General features: G+C 39.7%; 1 protein-coding gene across 4 annotated transcripts in view; it reads left to right on the top strand.

Moving 5' to 3' along the window:
• LOC110111645 (probable N-succinyldiaminopimelate aminotransferase DapC) overlaps positions 1–5,702 on the top strand; it is a 57,023-nt gene that overhangs the window by 16,806 nt on the left and 34,515 nt on the right. The gene's annotated exons all lie outside the window — the stretch shown is intronic.

Here is a 5,702-nt window from a genome sequence, read left to right as displayed (position 1 = left end):
AAATTCATCAAAAGTGGATCTCAAAGATGGTCCCTATAAAAAAAAATATTCTTGATGATCTACGCCTTGAGAAATTTTTAAATAAATCCCATCACTCTGCAACTATATCCTCTTAGACTAAAGAAGATCATCGCCCGACTTGCATCAGTGACGTTCTTCTCAAAGAGCAAGCGGAGAAAATGAAAGAGATTCTCTGTGAATTCAGGGATTGCTTTGCCTGGACATACACGAATATGTCTAGCTTATCCCCTGATGTGGCGATTCACAGATTAGTCATCAAACTAGATGTCATACCTGTCAAGTAAGCTTCAAGGAGAATGAGATTGGAGATAGAAGATCAGATGATTGCCGAAACCAAGAATGCTCATTTAAGAATGGAAGAGCTCGACGCACTTGATGAACTTAGGTTAGAAGCTCAACAAAATCTAGAAATCTATCGAGGAAGAATGACAAAATCATTCGATCAGATGATGCGTCCTTCGACATTTCAAGAAGGAGAATTGGTCTTAGTGTTGAGAAGATCAATCATCTCACATCGAAAAATTGGTGGCAAATTCGTATCTAATTGGGAGGGCCCCCTTTATTATCGAGGAGGTATTTCAAGGAGGAGCTTATAAGTTATTCAACCTAGAGGGTCAGAGACCTATGATCGTCGATCAACGGTTGATATCTAAAAAAAAAATATACTACGCATAAAATTGCCTAAGAAAATGCTATGTATTTCATACACATTTATGTGCGATACATTCATATTTTGAAATTCTCTTGTATAGTAAGAATGCATTTCAAAATCCCCCATCAGACTGGGGGCATTTTAAATATTTATTCGGGTCGACATCGCGTCGCATGCCGAGATCCCCGAATAAATATTTAAAATTTTAAAATACAAAGCTTATCCAAAATCTCCCTATGAGACGGGGCATTTAAATATTTATTCGGGTCGACATCGCGCCGTATGCTGAGATCCCCGAATAAATATTTAAAATTATCAATACAGATATTCCTTCATGTTAAAAAATATAATAAAATCTTTTTCAAAGTGTATGTGGGTGATTTTTTTTTCTAAAAGTTCGTGACTTCATTCCTTCGAGTGTACCAAGATTTCAAAAGTCAAGAAAGAGACTTTTGTGATTATGCACTTCAACAAATCGAGCCAGAGTAGCTCGAAGTCTTTTGACAGCCTGAAGCTTAAGGTTCGAGTGGGTGTAAAAGGTCGGATCCAACACGCCCAAATATGGCCGGATCGCTGGCAGCTCCGTCTACTCAACAAGCCATAAGAAAGGCCGTAGTAGCGGAACCCCCACTTCGTCAACCCGTCAGTAGGGACTGTAAGAAGAACGAAGGCCAATTTGACTCGACGAGTTCTAGTAGTCGTAGTCCAGAAGACTCCTAATTGACTGGAGAATCAAAGTTCCAGTGGAAAGAATGAGTCACGAGCAATTACAAATGCTCGTAGAGTTCAAATATGCGACCACAATGGATGTCTCTTGCCATCGACCTTATGTAAACTTAAGGGTTTAGGTCACTGGCATCTATCATCAAGCTTGCCAAAGCTAGAAATAGAGAGCAGAAGGCATGCAAATTTTCTAACAAGTCAGTACAGACAAATCAGATGACCCTTCATCAAGTTCGGTACCCAGAACACTAGGCAGAAGGAATCGAAATCTCAGGAGTCAAGCTAAAGCTACGAAAAGAAGCATCCTGAATGACATCTACAAATATTCCTAAATACTGGCGGCATTTTAAATATTCATTTGGGTCGACATCGCGCTGTATGCCGAGATCCCCAAATGAATATTTAAAATTTCAAAATAGCAAATTTATTCTACTTTGAAATGTCCCTGCGAGACAGGGGGTATTTTAAATATTTATTCGGGTCGACATCGCGCTGCATGCCGAGATCTCCGAATAAATATTTAAAATTATCAATTCAAATGTTGTTTTGTGCTAAAGAATACAACATACTTGTTTTCCAAAATAATACGCAGGTGATATCTTAAAAGATCGAGACAATACCTTCTCCAACAAACCAAGATTCAAAAGTCAAGAAATAGACTTTTGTAACTACACACTCCAACAAGTTGAGCCAGAGTAGCTCGAAGTTTTTTGACAGCCTGAAGCTTAAGGTTCGAGTGGGTGTAAAAGGTCCAATCCAACACGCCCAAATATGGCCGGATTGCTGGCAGCTCCGTCTACTCAACAAGCCATAAGAAAGGCCGTAGTAGCGGAACCCCCACTTCGTCAACCCGTTAGTAGGGACTGTAGAAAGTACAAAAGCTAATTTGACTTGACCAGTTCAAGTTATCGTAGTCTATAAAATTCTCCTAAATGACTGGAGAATCAAAAGTTCCAGTGGAAGGATGAGTCTCAAGCAACTACCAAATGTTCGTAGGCTCCGAAATCTACAACCACAAAGTATAATTCCAAATCTGTCAACTTCAGCAAAATCAGCATTGGGGAGCGCAGTTCCCATAGCTCAAGTCTAAAGCCTGAATGAGTGTAAGAGGTCGGATCCAACACGCCCAAATATGGCCGGATCGCTGGCAGCTCCATCTACTCAACAAGCCATAAGAAAGGCCGCAGTAGAGGAACCCCCATCTCATCAACCAGAGGACAAAGAGCTATCAAATTCCAGCTCTCCCGATCTGATGAACTCAAGTGATTCAGATTAAAGTCTTCTGAAGTGGTTATGGATCAAGATACTACCTACGTTTGGTACTATCAATTGAATCCAGAACCTGCAAATCCTTCAACAAATCCGTAAAGCACAAAGAGAGGATCGAAGGAATTTTTCTTCAACAAGTCCGTCAAAGCACAAAGCAAAAGACCGAAGAAAATTATCCCAAAGTTCGTGAAAAGCCCAAGGCTGAACTAAGTGGATTTTGTCATCAACAAGTCCGTTATGCACAAAGCTCTGGACCGATGAATTTTCGCCATCGACCTAATATAAACCTAAGGGTTTAGGTCATCGGCATCTACTCCTTCAACAAGTCTGCCAAAGCAAGAAAGCATAGGGCCGAAGGTACAAAAAATCACCAGACAAGTCAGTAAAGACAAATCAGGCAATCCTCCATCAATGTCCATAGCACAAAGCACAGGACAGAAGAACCTAAATCTTGTGACTCAGTCTAAAACTACGAAAAGAAGTATCCCGAATAATATCTACAAATGTCCCTAAAGACTGGGGGCATTTTAAATATTTATTTGGGTCGACATCGCGCTGCATACCGAGATCTCCAAATAAATATTTAAAATACTATGAGTACAAGTCAGAGTACAATCACAGAAGTCTCAAGGGCAGTAAAAAGAGAGCTCGTCAATGACTGGATTTATAAAATTACTTTATTTTATTCATTCAGAATTCATATACAAGTTTATAAATATCATCTTTTTTTACAAGATTATATCAGCTGAAAGAAAAGGAAAAGTACAATGTCCTTCACAAAGGACTACAATTTGTTCCCTAAACTACGCCTGAAGAGGAAGCCGACAGCTTTATTCCGCTCCTTCCAAAGACCAGGTATTCTGCACTTTGGGACCTGCACGAAGTAACAAAAAGTGTCAGAAAGAAAGAATAAAATATCATGCAGATATATACAAACCTACAAAAAAAAAAGAGAAGAAGAAAGTTGTACCTGAAACAAAGGTCTCCCGAGGTGGCTCGTGAAAAAGTATCCCGCTCCTCTTGAAGCATGCACAGAGCAACAAAAAAAAGTGTTAGAAAGCAGCTAAAGAAAGAAAAGAACAGTACAAACAAAGTAAAAACGTACCAAAACTGAAGTCTCTTGAGGCAGTAAACTGGCTGGAGCTCGGATCCTCTTCCCATGGTAGCCTGCACAAAATACAAAACAATGTCAGTACGAGCGCCAAAAATCAAAACTAACAAAAAGAGAAGAAAATGTACCTGAACCCAAAAGCAACTGTGGAGAGCCTAAGGCAGCAAAGTCCCACCGACTAATGAATCTGCAAAGATCAGATAGATTCCAAATAATACAAAATTGCTAGAAGCAAAAGTGACAATGGTGCAAAAGAAGAGTAAAAGATCTCTATTTGACCAAGAGCAAATATATCAATTATACTGAAAATTACAAGTGCATCTAAAAGATCTACAAAGACACAAAGATGGACTCTGGGAGATCTATAGAATGAATCTTAGTGTGACATCCAAACAAAATTTTAGAGATCCACTAAATGAAAATCGTAGTGTGACATCCAAGCAAAATTTTGGAGATCCACTAAATAAAAATCGTAGTGTGACATCCAAGCAAAATTTTGGAGATCCACTAAATAAAAGCCTTAGTGTGACATCTAGAACAAATATCTAGAGATCTACAGGGTCAATCAGCATACAACAAACGTGATTCGCTATAGACACGTATAACATTTGTTGGGGGGCATTTGTTGTCCTCTAAGCATTAACTAGTAGAACAAAAAAAAATCAAAATCATACCCGGCGGATCCACGATTTATGCCGGAATCCCTGCCAAAATCCCGCTGAGACGCTGTAGACGCGGCGCCGTTCACGTCTGATCCCGCAAATCCTGCGACCTCTCCTCGATCGAGAGCCCAAACGCGTCGTTAAATACCAGAGCAGATGGAGCCTTCAGTCGCTGCTCTCTCCCACGCACACGACTGCTTCTCCGACTCCTCTTCCCACGTCCACGATACTCTCTCTCTTTTTGCACTCGATCTCCACTGCCGAAGCCTCCTCCCTCTTCTCGATTTCCTCAGCCGCCCAGTCTCGCCGACGATTTTCCCGAAGCTGCGAGCATCCCGCATCCTCTGTTTCCCTGTGCCGGCTTCTTTTCATCCACGCAGAGAGAGAGAGATTCATCGTGCCTACCTGTAGCCGCCCGATCCCATTCGGTCGAGCTCCCCGTTTGGTTTTCTCTCCTAAACCCGAACTCCTCCCTGCCGTTTGACTCCCTACCCGACGCTTCCTCTCTGTTAGGATCGGAGGTTACAACATTTTGAGCGGGAGTAATAACGAGAGCCGCCCACAGTGAAGGTAATTTTCTCCCATTCGCACTCTTCTTTGGCCAAATCTCATGTATGCCGAACCAGAGAAATGGGAGAGAGGATTTTAATTAATTTTGATTAAGGTTAATGTTAATTAATCATAATCAATTTTAATTATCTTAATTATTTATAATTATTGTATTAACTATAGTCAACTTTAATTAAATAATTATAATTGAATGATTATAATTATTTTAATTAAAGTCAATTTTTTTAATTATAATTTATAAATGATTGATTATAATTAATTTTTATTAATTAATTTTAAGTAATTAAAGTTAATTAATATTTATTAGTTATGATTAATTGAGATTAATTATAATTAATTATATTTAGTTAATTATAATAATTATACTTAATTATTTTAAATAATTAATGATTAATTAAATTTAATCTTAATTATAATTAATTATAAAAAAAAATGCTCCCCTCCACTCTATTACCTCGACATTCGTGTCGGACCGGAAAACCACATAAGCACGCCTTTGGTGAGCGTGGTAGGAGGGAACCCAGTGCAACACCTACAACGAGGTAGGCGAGTGACCTCTCGATCCACGTGTCAACCACGACAACCCCGCGAAGGTATGAAATTTTCTAAACTCAAAACTCTGCTTCAATGTTCGTGGCGAACCGGAAAACCGCCCCAAGCACGCCTTTGGTGCGCGTGGTGGGATGGGACCCCG

The sequence above is a fragment of the Dendrobium catenatum genome, unplaced genomic scaffold (genome assembly GCF_001605985.2).
Source record: "Dendrobium catenatum unplaced genomic scaffold, ASM160598v2 fragScaff_scaffold_1021, whole genome shotgun sequence".
Classification (NCBI taxonomy): Eukaryota; Viridiplantae; Streptophyta; class Magnoliopsida; order Asparagales; family Orchidaceae; genus Dendrobium; species Dendrobium catenatum.
Note: the sequence above shows the minus strand (reverse complement) of the source record. Positions and strands in the feature narration are given on the sequence as shown.